The sequence below is a fragment of the Zonotrichia leucophrys genome, chromosome 3 (genome assembly GCF_028769735.1).
Source record: "Zonotrichia leucophrys gambelii isolate GWCS_2022_RI chromosome 3, RI_Zleu_2.0, whole genome shotgun sequence".
NCBI classification, from domain to species: Eukaryota; Metazoa; Chordata; class Aves; order Passeriformes; family Passerellidae; genus Zonotrichia; species Zonotrichia leucophrys.
In genome coordinates this window covers 82,465,289-82,478,475 of record NC_088172.1, presented here as the reverse complement: position 1 = coordinate 82,478,475, position 13,187 = coordinate 82,465,289, and the positions used below count along the sequence as shown (strand labels likewise).

Sequence of the window (13,187 nt, the reverse complement as noted above, 5' to 3'; positions counted from 1 at the left end):
ACATGTGCAGTGGTCTCCATTCCCAAACACAGCCCTCCTGGCTCTGCCAGACGTCAGTGCCACATTGATATTGGAGGGAGGTTTGTTGTATCAGCTGTGTTACAGAAAATCTGTTTTCCCCAGGCTGTTTGTTACAGACTGTTCATTGTGACTTTGGCTGGCTATCAGATGCTTCTATTTAAACAAACAAATTTCTTCTCCTAGTTTTCCTCAAGATGTCCTGCAGTGAGGAACCTCTGACTGAGACAAAATGAGTGATACATATGTATGCAATAAGTGACGTCAGAATTTGTTCAAACACATCAATAAAGCAGTCATTGAATTGTGACTCCAGAATAGGTCCTAGTGGCAGTAAAACAGCAACTAGAATCTCTAAAAGTTTCCAAGACCCTTACCTTTTGTCCCAGATGCTTTTTCCCCTTCGTGCCAGATGAGTGCCCCCAGCATGTGTACTACCTGTGTTGTTGCTCACAGGTGAGCCACTGAAAGGTGTGATCTGCCATATTTAAGGTCGAAGTCCTTATGTACAGATATGTCACAAGCAACTGTGTGTTTGCATTTCTGGATTTTTTTTCCTTTTTTCCCCCTTTTCCCATAAGTTTTGACACAGCATTTTGGAGCATCTGCTGACAAGAGTATGTCTAAAGAGCGTAGACTAGTATCTTCTGTTCTTGCATTTTGGCTGGCAGTGTGTTTTGGCTTGCTGGTGTATTAAATTTGTAATCCTATACCACGCATACTGTCCTAGAATAGATCATAGAATCACTGAAAAATGTAGGTTGGAACCACTGGAGGTCATCTGGTCCAACACCCTCCAGCTCCAGCAGTGATGGCTTCAAAACCAGATAGTGTTACTCAGGGTCTTGCTCCAGTTGAGTTCTGAATATCTAGAAGAAAAAAAAAGGTTACAACTCTGAGTATAAAGAAAAAAAAAATGGGTTGAGGGTGTTTAAAAGCTAAAGCAAGTGTCTGAGTTAGAGTTTCCTTTATTGCCCCTTCCTTTTGCAGCTCTGAAGACAGTTTGATTCACTTTTTTCTGTAGTTGGCACTTCTCAAGGTAGTGAAGAATTGAGTTGGCTCCTGCTTTGACTTTTCTCACAGCCTCTGGTCATGCATGATGTACATCCTTACCATTGACTCTCCAGCTGGCCCATCTGCTCTTTACTGGAAGATACCAAACTGGACGTGTGTCCAGCTGCCCCCCAGATGGGAATAATAATTTCTGCCAGTGTGGTGCTTGCAGTTCTGCTCAGACAGCCCAGTGTGTGGGCAGCCTTGGCTGCTGCAAGGGTCCCTTGCTGACCCCTCCCAGTTCCTTGCCCTGGATCTTCAGCTTCTTTGTGCTGGTCATCCCAGCCTGAATGGCTGTGTGGGATTGTCCTGCGCTGCTGCAAGACTGTGTTTGTTGTTGCGGAATATTGTGAGACTTCTGTCAAACCGGTTTTCTAGTTTGTCCTGAAGCTGGGGAGCAGCAGCTCTACACTCCACCACTTCAGTCCTCTCCAAGGTTGATGTCATGGATTCACAGAGTTGTTCAGGTTGGGAAAGACCTCAGAGATCAAGTCCAGTCATTGATCCAGCACAGCCAGGTCCACCCCTAGACCATGTCCCTTAGTGCCACATCTGTGTGGCATTTAAATATCCCCAGGGGTGGTGACTCAACCCAGAAGTAATTTATATAATGTGATCTGAACTTTTTCCTTAAACTGCATTAGGAGTGGGGTATTGATTACTCTTAAATAGGATGAGGATGTTTCCATCCCACTGGCCGGATGAAGCAGTGTTGGCCTGGGCACTGACCCGTGAGGGGGCAAAATTGAGATCAGCCACCAGCAGGAGCATTAGACCACAACCCCTGCATCTGAAGCCCGATGACCCAGCCAGTTTTTCATAAGATTACTTTTAGGCATGGGATATCTTCTTCTCTCATCCAATCCTTATATTTGAGCAATGCAAATTTAATAAACAGGTTAATTGAATGGAAATTATTAATACTGTAGACTTCTAAAGTGCATCATAGCATTTAAGAAGGAATTGGGAATTGTTTGTGGAAAGACAACAGTAAAGCAGAGGGATCTTGTTATCTAGTTTTTTAACCAATATGGATTTGTGAAAGTGTCACATTCAAAGTGATTTGAGCTGAAAAGAAACTAAAGGGAGAATTGCAATTGGTTTGAGTTAATTTTTTTTGGCACTATTTTGCATTGTTTATGCTGTATTGCACTGGCTGTGTGTGGAGGCCGTTTATAGGAAAAGCATCTGAGTTAGAGAGGATTTAAGGAGAATGTATGGCAGTAAAAATGCAAAGCATCATGAAGGTTCAGCATATTGGAATTATTTTTAGATAATTTATGCTTTAAAGTCACTGAAATTTTAAAACTGTTAAATGTACAGGGTTTTTTTTAAATTTTTTCTTTACACTTTGTGAGACTCTCTTCTGGATGTGACGGCAAAGAATTGTTTGTTATTTAGAATTCATTTTGTAAACTGTTCTTCTTTTGAAAAGGGCCCTGTGTTTGGCTTGGATAAGCCCAAGGTCTATAAGCACAACCATCCTGAAACACTTGGGCTCATCTGAGCCTTGAGGTGCAGCTCTGGGCAGGGTTTGGTGGAGACAGGGCCAGGGCTCCTGCTTCAGAGGGCAGTGACACAACTTGAGTGAGTGTTGGGAAGTCACAGCCGAGCACCACAGAGGAACTCTAGGGAGAAAATGAGAATGGGCATGAGGGATGTCCGTGAGCTTTGTGGAGAATTTTCCCACTGTGTCATTGTGAGGAATGGAGTTGCAAATAGGGGAGATTGTTGTGTGGACAGAGGCAGGGCTTCCAGCTTTGCTCAGCAAATTTAGGCAGGAATAATTCCATCCAACACTCATGTCATAAGGGGGGATTAGTATGATAGTCCTGTGTTGTGGTGATTGCACAGATTTTATACCACTTTTGCTGCTCTTCCTCCCTCTCTGTCCCCTTCCCATTGTCAAGCTCACCCAGCACCCACCACAGTCTGCTGCATTGACAGACCTGTTCAAACAGGTATATTGTATTTAAAATATATGTCCATAGCTCTGCATTAGTGCATTAATTTTGCTCATCTCATGCCATTATTATTTACATATTCTTTCCATTTCTTGTTGGTTTTGAATTTGAGAAGGTTTGCACAACCACAGGTGCGTTTGCTTGCCTTTTAATTAAGCCAAGCAGCTTTCATTGTCAAAAAATCCACAAGTATATTGACTTTGCTAGTGGACAGGTGTTTGGTAGATTACTTAAATTCCACAAAATCTATGGAAAGTATCTTCTGAGACACACCTTAATGAACGAACATACATTTTCAGTATGCCATAAGTGACTTGTGTTAGCAAATGCAGTGGTCAGAACATCACCTGCAAAAGAATGTGGTGGTGGCAGAGATCAGAACTGTGTATGCTGGAAATAAGCAAAAAATTGTTCTTGAAAATTTGCATATGCTGGTTTTTGTCCTAAGTGTTTATACAATGTTTTTGAAAGTTATATAAAAAATAGCCTTTTTAAAAAATTGTGCAAAATAAAAACCTAAGAATTATTGTGGAAAAAAAAACCTAAGAATGAATGTGGAAAAATTTATACAGCTGTGCATGGTACTAGAGACATTGACTTGCCAAATGTAAAAAAATACATAAAGGAGTAAATACAAACAGAGGTGCATTGCCCTTTTATCCTTAAACATTGCCCTTTTATCCTTGAGTTTGCTGGAAGCACAGAAAATAATGATCATTTGCTCAAGGTGCTGGATGTATAGATTGATGCCAGCAGGAGTGCCTGCAATAAAGAGAATACCTTCAGTTTTGAGTAGAATTCGTACCTATGTTCATCATACCTTGAGGGGTAGCCACTCTTCTGAAAATAATCTGCTGTCAAATACAGAGAAAAACTTGCAATTTAGTTTAACCTAAAGGAAGATGCTTATCATCTTAAATTTTTTTTTCATTGTTGACAGTGATGAGTGGGTGGGGGTTTTTGGGGTGTTTGCTTTGCTTTTTTTTTTTTTTTATTCTTTGTTTTGTTTATTTTTGGCTTTTGGTGCTTTTTGGGAGGGCTTTTTTTTCCCCTCTCTCTACATGTTGCCTGAAACTCAGCTTGCAGTGGTTGAATCTGGAATTGAGCAGCAAGCTGTACCTGCTGGAAGGGGCTGCAAGTTCTCCTTAAACTGCTGCTTCAGTGAGAGAGGACTTTGGTGTTGGGGAAAATTTGGGCATGGTTTTGAGAGGGAAAAGCTCATGTGCAGCTGGGAATTTCCCCTTCTGGTGCTGCAAGGAAGAATCATGTGTTCTGTTTTTACTGTATACAGTCACTGGAGATTTTGGTCTTTGTGGTGACCTAATCAAGATCATGTGCAATCTTAGAATTTCTGATACTAGTCAGTAACTTCAGTTCGGAGAAAAACACTAACTTTTGGGCAATTCTGATGTTCATCTCTGCCCCTGGGTGCAATCTTAGATTTGCAGTTATAAAAGTGTTTCTTGGTCTGTCAGTGTCTGATTGAAATTCAGCCATCAAATTAATTTTGGAGAATATAATTTCTTATCATTCCTAGTGATGTAGTCATTACTGTGCAGCTGCATCACTTTGAGGAACAATTTTATTGAGCTTTTCGTTAATTTGCCTTTTGTGCTGTTGGAAATAAGCACAAAAAGCTTGTGATAAAGATCTGGTCCTGGTCTGTGAGTTTGTTAGATGAAGTTAGTGGAGTTGAGTAGAGACAAAGCAATTCAGCTTCAGTCCCCAGGATTCATCCAAGTGCCATTGCAGTCACTTTCACCACAAAGCAAAAGAGAAATACACAAATTCCCACTTCTTTCTTCAGTGTTTTTCCCCTTGCAGATTTAAAGTGCTGACTGAAGTTTTAGCAGCTCTAAGTGTGGCTACCTGTAAATAAAGTTCAGACTGCAAGTAATATTTTGTAGCATCAGAAATGAAGAGCTGGAAATCTCCTTCTGTGATTCACTGGCATTTTCTCCACCATCATCTCTTGCTCTACTCCATCCCTCTGCTTCTCTAGCTTGGCTGCTGCATTTTTTTATTTCCCCAGGTACAGGCAGGTACTTTAAACAAGCAGCTGGCAGGGACCAGCAGATTTCCTCTGTGTTGGCAGGATTTGGTGAGGTCATGCGAGCACTTGCTCCAGGAGCTGGGAAATTGCGTTGCAGTCTGTTCCAGTCAGGTTTTTGTGAGTAATTGCAGGCTTCCCTTATCTCTATTGTCTTAAGGGTTTCTGTTGTTAATTGGTTCGGTTTCATGAAGCTGTGACAGCTGTGATAAGCCTCACCATTTTTACTTCCAGTTAAATGTTTATAAAACATGAATTTCACTGTATGTGGCTCGAAAGTCAGATGAGAGCCTCTGAGTGTATTTGTTTAATTGTCTGTAGCCAAGTACAATTAGCATGTACTGTACAGGCAGTGTAATTATCCTGTCTAGCAAGCATGCAGAATTCTTCCTTGCTGGAAGATTGTTTTATTATTCCCTTGATGCTGCGTGGGGCAGCAGTTGGATCCCCATGCTAAAAATAAGAAAGGAAGATGTGCATTTTGTGTATTGCATCAGCTTTCAGCAAGCTTAAAATAATGCATTGGGCAAGAACACATCCTTCAGCTGATTCCCTAAAGACTATTGCAAGTTTAACTTCTGTGAGCCACACACACCTCCTGCCTTGTATGGACCCAGAAATAACATCATTCAGATTATAAAATAACTCGTCAATTTTTATGCATTGGTTTAAATGCAGGAGGAATTTAGATTGTTTGTGTGGAAGAGAAGAGGTGGCATTAGCTTTAGCTAAAATATAGTACTCTGAATTTGACTGATTTATCATGAGTGCTGGTCTAATTAAGTGCTTTCTGGAGAGGTTGTTTATGTGTCCATCTACATTCTTGGGTTTCTTTGTTTCCCAGGGAAGGAAATTGGAGAATGAATGTGTCATGTGAAACACTTTTTTTTTTTTTTTTTTTTAATGGATGTGCGTTGATGCCTTTTTTTTGTTTATTTGGTTTTTTTGGTTTTTTTTTTTTTACAAGTGAAATCATATATAGGTGTTTTGGAAAGTGAAAGCTTATTTTATGGGTGACTTTGGAAATTATGCAGTCGTATTACCTGTTTTCTGGGAAGGACAAAAAAAAAATGGAATTTGATGCACAGTGGGGAAGAGATCACTGTGACACTGCAGTTTGCTGTTTAGGGAAGAGAGACTTTGTAAATCATAACTTTCCCAAACTGAATGGGTGGGTGATTTCACTTGCTGATGTTTGACTCAATGCTGAGCTACAGCTTCTAATATTTTTTATATTGGCAGTGGAGCAGAATGAGCCCATTTCATGGAAGGACTCACTGAGATATTTTTTACTTTAACTTACTGTAACAGGACTAATCTGAAATCATAAGTCTCTTTAATTCTGTATGCTAGAGATAATATCTTGATTGCAACTCTTGGAGAATCAGCAGTAAATGCATCCCAAATACCAATTATGCATTACTGCTTGTACTTGCTCATAAGTTAACTAAACAACTGTAGTAATGTTTGTAATATCTTGCGCAACAGAGGTGTATTTTTGGCACAGAGGTGCCTTAGAAATAATTATGTGTTCTTCTTTTCCCTTTGGCTGTAGAATAATATTTTTGTTCTCTGCTTTGGTGAGTTTTGTGTGTTGCTCCATATAGTGAGCATTGTGTTGCCTCCTTATAGTTAAAACTTAGAGAGAGCATGAATGGTGGTTCCAGTAGGCTAAGTAGCTATTGACCTAAATGTTTAAAGCTTGTTTTGGAGGTGTGAAAGTGTAACTTCCATAAATGAACTGTCAGCTTCGGTATTTGAGACTTCTGTTTATTTTCTGCTCTGTTTCTCACTCTGGGGGTGTTTTTTTTTTAAGGTGTAAATGAAAAGAAATGGCATCATTAAGAAAGCAATGTAAATGTCGTTCATATCTGTTGACATAGTCACAAGTTTGCTTGGGCTGTTTCTGTGCATGTGTTTCCTTTGAGGCATCCATCCCCAAGGTTGGTGTGGAGCATCACTGCTCATTCCGGTGCTTCTCTCACTTCTTCTAAAACAGATATGGCTCTAAACTATATCTGTGCAGTCTCAGTGTCCTTTTGTCTGTCCAGTACTTACTGCTGTGTTCTTCATCTGGCATTTCTTGGCGTGACAGAAGTGGATTTAGAAGTGTGTACAAGTATCTGAACTCTGACTTGAGTGACCCAGCTGTTGGAAATACGCTGCAAACAGAGTTGCAGAGTAAGATTACTTCCAAAAGCATCAGTTGATAGCAGTGGTAGGTAGTGGACTGTGGAATATGTGTGCTTGAATAAACAGGTTTACATTGAACTTGGAAGAATAAAAAGAAGCAGCAGAATTAAATGTTTTAGAGTATGATTCTAATACTGCAGAAGAGGAACAGTTGCAGTTTTACCCAGGTGATTTATTCTGCCTTGGAATCAGGGAATAGGTAGCCATGAAACATGTAGTCTTCACCCTCTAAAATGTTAAAAAGAAACTAATTCTGAATAAAGTTGATTTTTTTTTTTTTTTGGTGTGTGGTGTTTTTCCATTTGTTTTTGGGGTTTTTGTTTGATGTGTGTATGCTTTCAAAACTTGCATGGAGAGCTGACATTCCTGTCTGAGCATTTGTAAAAGTCTGCCACATCTACCAAAGGGAATTGAGACAATGAATTTAGGGTATTTGATGGCAATTGTTTTCCTTACTTGAATCAAAATTTCAACTTGAGTGTAGTCCACAGAATAGATTCAAAATTGCAGAATAGGTTTTTATCTCTAAATAATTAAAGGTGTCCATGTGAACAGGAGCTTGACATTGCCATTACTACTCTGTTAAACTGTATTAAGACCAAATCCATATATAAATGTCCAGAGTAGAAATGATACCACATCTAATTGGCTTTTGATATTGTCATAAACTTTACTAGTCTATAGTTAAATAAATATGAATCAACATTTGATTAAATTTTTTTTGTGGTTTGATTTTTATATCAAATTATATTACAAGGGGCTTAATCACAAGCCTTTTGCTCTTTACCTTATTTTTTTTAGTGTATTGTGCCGGGTCTTTTAAAAATAAATAAATGACCTTAATCTACAAAATGAATGTTCCCAGCCTTAACTAGTTACTGAAACTTAGACTGTCAGAGGTATAGTTAGAACTGTGTATCTTTGAGTTTGGGGTTCTTTCTGGTTTTGTTGGGGTTTGTTTCTTCTGTTTTTGTTTATGAATATGCCATTTTCTCATACTTAATTCTGGCTAGCCATAGAATTTCAGAGTCTTAATTTGGTATGACATTTTCCCTTTTTTATGTTCTGCTACTCTGTTTCTAACTACACTGAGTGTGAAGGAGCAGTACTTTTTGCCAGCATAAGGACTGTTTTACACAATCCTGCATTAAAAGTTGATCGGGGAATTTCAGCAGTATGTACTTACCTGGAAAGATGAGCTAAACTGCACAACCTGCTTTAACAGGTTCCTGCAGTTGTGGATGCCTGCCTTTCATATTCAGTAATACAGAGGCAGCTGATTGGGGTTGGCCAAGTTCTGCTACATCAATTGTAATTACCTAAACTTAGACATGCCAGCTGGGATGTAAAAAAAAAAATCAAGTAGGTCTTCCTCTTCTGTCCCTTATTTAAAGTAAAAGCAGATTACCTCTGAGTCAAAAATATTTTTAAAGTCTTTGTGAGAGGAAACTAAGCCATGATGTTTGTGTTTTTTACATGTGAGAGGTTTTTCTAGATATTTTCCCAAATATAAGCTGAAAGAGCACTGCTGAAGTGATCATCCTGGGGTGATAACTGCCCTGCCCAAACAAGCCCAGTGAATTTGTGGAGGAAGGAGCCTAATTCCCACCTGCCCGCCCCTTCAGACAGGAGTGTGCCATCAGCAGTTTGACTGCTTTGGGAAGCAAAGAACCTTGAATAATTAAATTTGGGTCATAAAAGTTTAAGTAACATCTGGTCTCAGAAAGGATACATATGTCTGGAGGGGGTACAAAAAAAAATAAAAACACAAAAGGGAAGCAGGAAGAGAGAGAAGTACACCAAGGTTGAGTCAACAGAGGCCCTTCAGAAAAAGGGAATTCAACCCAAAGGAAACCAATACAGAAAGCCATAAAACACATCAGGCAAATGTATGGGAAGGAAATCAGAAGAGTGAGAAGTCTATGAAGCAGATGGTCTGCTTTGTAATGTCACTTTACAAAAAGAGGAAGTGAAATAGTTCCTTCTCTAATAGATAGTTAAAGGAAAAAAATGTGAGGCTGTGGAGATAAGTGCTCTAATTCTGTGGGGGTGTCTTGTTTTGTTTGTTTGGTGGTGTGGTGGTTTTTCTGTCAGTGAGAGGGAATCACTGTCACACTTTAGGATGTTGAACAAAGTGATATTTCAGCTGGTGCATTGAAACACAGCAAACTGTTGTGACCAGCTGGATATGCCAAAGAATTCTGGGGAAGTCAGGGATGATGAGGTGGTTCTGTTCCAAATGTGCATTTTGCTGTCAGTGTGAGCATGGTGAGAGGACAAAAAGGATAAGAAAAGTTATTTAATTGGCTAAAAGGAGACAAGTTTGGGGCAATACAGACTAACCTGATGAGGCAGTATGACTGAGCAAGGAGGAGACAAAGAGGACAGCATGTTGGGCTAGGAGGATTTACTTTACCAGAGGCTTAATTACTGTCTTAGCTTATTTAGCAAGGGGGCAGGATAAACACGAGTTTACAGATAAGAGGACCTTCGTGTAGATTCTAAATCTAGAATTGAGCAGCCAAATTTTAAGTACATGGAAGAAATTAGTATATTTTATCTTAGTGCTTGTCTCCAAGGTATCAAAAAAAAAAAAAAAAAAGGGGTGGGGGAAACGTATGAGACAATGGAAAGGTAGAACATCTCCTGTGAACAATGAACACTTAGCAAAGCTAAATCCAAGGAAAAGGAAATACTCCCACCCACTCTTTTTTCCTTATCGTTGTTCTCACAGGATCAGTGTTAGCATTGAATAACACATCTCTTTCAGAGGCCACTGCAGCTGAGAACTCTTCTGAGAATTCAAATGATTTTGATATTTGTCTGAGTAGCAAGTAGGGGGTGTTAGAGTAAATAACATTTTGTTTTTAGCCAAGTGTGGAATTATCATGGGTTTGGGCATTGGCCAATTTCAGAGGTGTGGGTTTTAGTTTTTGTGGTTCTTCCCCCTCACCCCCTTCCAGTATAAAGCATGTCTGAATGTGTTATCAGCATAAATGGAAAAGCAAGTGCTTTCCCTTTTTCTGATATTTGCTGTAGGATAGATTCACCAGTACTCTTGCCAGATTAAAATTTTTTCTGAAGTACAGCCCTACCACATGGACAGCTTCTGCCTTCAGTGTGTGTCTGGGGTGATGGAATGAACATTACTTCTTTTTAAAGAAAGAAACAAGAACAACCAACCTTCCCCTCTGCAACAAACACACAAAACCCCCAAATCAAATGTGTTTTATCTTGTTTGACTTGTGCTTGGGAAAGCCTTTAGGAACTGTTTGTCTTATGAACATATGAGTATTTCTCTCCAGTGTTTAAGAAGCTGCTGTGAGGCTGTAGCGTCAATGGAGATGATGTGGGCTGTTATCTCTGTGAATATAAACAGAATTAAAAAGGAATTGCTCTGGCTGGAAACTGAACTCCCTCAGCAGTTCAAGTGCTTCCATGCACTGTGGCTGTTGGAGCCACAATGCCTTCACCTGCCCAATTCCACCTGCTTTGCACCCACTGCTGTCTTCAGCAAGGAGGCTTTTGAGGAGCTGAGATCTGCCCTGTAGCACGAGAATTTCCATCTCAAGTATGCAAATAAAAATCTGAGGGCTGAGCACAGTCTGGTGTGTGAGAGTCAGCCCTGAAGCTGTCAAATACAGCTGTTGATTTGCTTCTTTTTTTGTTAAAGAGAAATGCAAGTCAGTTGAAATCAGGTTGGCATGTTGGATCTCCTTGTCTCTCCCTGAGATTTCCATCTGATCCAGTGTGGATGGTGAATGGTGGTCATGTCTCCCTCCTGTGGCACAGGGAGCTGCATAACTCATGCTTATCAAAGAAACCTTTCTTCAAAGTTTTTGATGGTCAGGTTACATCCTATTGGTAAGCATCAAATGCAATGAAATACTTTTTCAGAGGGGCTTTAAACTTTATAATGCACTTAACAAGTATTCTTCTCTCCTTCAGTGTGTGCTACGAAGCACATCTGCAAAGCACTTTACTTGCCTATTGCATTTATAGTGGATTAGTGATGTTTTTTTACCTAGAGGGGTATGTGTAAATCCTTGATGTGTGAATTGCTTCTGCAGATGTGTTCAAGTAGAAGCCCCACACTTCAAAGTCTGAATGTTATGGATGTAAAGTACCTGGGGCAAGAGCGAGTCAAAGTGTTATCTCAATAGATGGTTCTAGGCTTGCAAAAGGAAGGTGCTTTAGCTTGGACTTTCCTGCTTGGGGGAAGAAAGCTGTTTTTTATTACTGTTTGTGCTGAATTATGGGAGTTAATCATTGTTCATGTGTGTTTGCATTGAGAGAGAATGTGTTCACCAAAGGCAGTAAATCCAACAGTTCAAGTTTTCTTCTGCTTGGTGCACTCAGTGCAGTATTCAATAATGATTTTCCCATGGTATGTGCTTTGAAAGCATTTTAAAATACAATAATCACAGGTGAGCAGTGTTTTACAAAACATGCTATTGCAATGTCTGGGTAATTGGTTTATAGGTTTATAGTTAATTATAATATAGTTAATATAGATGCAATATAGTTAATATAGATGTTGTTCTAGTTGATACAGATGTAATTGTATTTCAGAATGTACAACCATACATCAGCACAATAAAGCTGATGTATGGTTGTTCATTCGGAAATACAATTATATCTATGAAAGCATTAGATATAACAACTCCCACATTGGTCAAAAACAAAATACCCTCAAGAGTAATATAATTTTCTTCATTTTCACTTAGTCTTTGGTTGACTAAGTGTTCAATTTGTTGTAAGTGAGGAATGCAAAGGCAGGTGAGTTAAAAGGAGGTGCTGTTTTTAACCATGATGTGGTAAAGCCCATAGTAATGGTTTCCACACACCTGGTGACCTTCAGTCTGAGAACTGTCTGTCTAGTGCAGTGTCTTTTATCTAACTTCAGGCATCAGCAGCCTCTTTCAAAAAGGGTGTAAAACCTCTCTGCCAGACAAATGCGGGATCATCTTTATCATCCTAAAGAAGGATGTTTTGTATCTCTTATAAAGCTTGTATTTATTTTCTTTATACTTTGAGTGCCATGTCTGGTTTTAAAAACAGCTTTTCTTTGTGGTTTTTTTTCATTATATCTGTTTTTGTCAGTGGTAATCTGAATGCATTTATCACCCTTCTGAAAAGAATAAGGGACATTTTTAGGAATGGTTGAAACCTTTGGCATTACATTTTTTAAAAGTAAATGTTTTTATTAACATAAATACGACAGCACTTGTAATTAAAATGCTGTTGTGTTTTTAAGAATATTGATGTAATCTATATAGCTTATATGTTAACAAATACAAAAATGCTTCTTTTGCAGTAGAGTTCTGAAGAAAACTAAGTCCCTGTTTAATATTTTTTGCTTTCTTAAAATGGTTTTGAAGGCAAAATTTTCTTCTACTGAAATTGTTAAGACATTTAATTTTGCCAAAGTAATAAAAATGAATTTTGGTTGTAATGAATGTTAAAAATTATGTGTAATAGAGAAGAATATGAACCTATGAAATAATAATTGCTTTTTTAAAGGGTATTTTTGTTCATGTTTATTTATGGTCAGTTGGAAGGAAGTAAGCACTTTGTTTCCTGCTAAGTGTGGAAGGCTTTAAATATATAGTGCTTGGTGCTAACTTTTTTAAAGCTTTACTTATGACTGACACATCCTGGTGCAGTTTGCTCTTCCCGCTAGCGACCTTGAAAGCATGTCTGTGCAATAATTGCTTATTGCTGGAACAAAAGATAGTTCTGTCTTTGATTTGTTTGAATTCAGGAAGCTGTGTTTGCCAAAGTAAAATCTTGGTGACGCAACTATGTAAGGCTTCAGCAGCCACACCTCTGCTGAGCAGTTTCAAGTTTTTAGTTTTAACCTTTGTTCATAGCCATCTTCCTTTTCCAGCAAAACATCTGAGGTGGTT

General features: G+C 38.9%; 1 protein-coding gene across 1 annotated transcript in view; it reads left to right on the top strand.

Annotated features, from left to right (window-relative positions):
* Positions 1-13,187, top strand: part of EML4 (EMAP like 4) — a 147,284-nt gene that overhangs the window by 20,831 nt on the left and 113,266 nt on the right. The gene's annotated exons all lie outside the window — the stretch shown is intronic.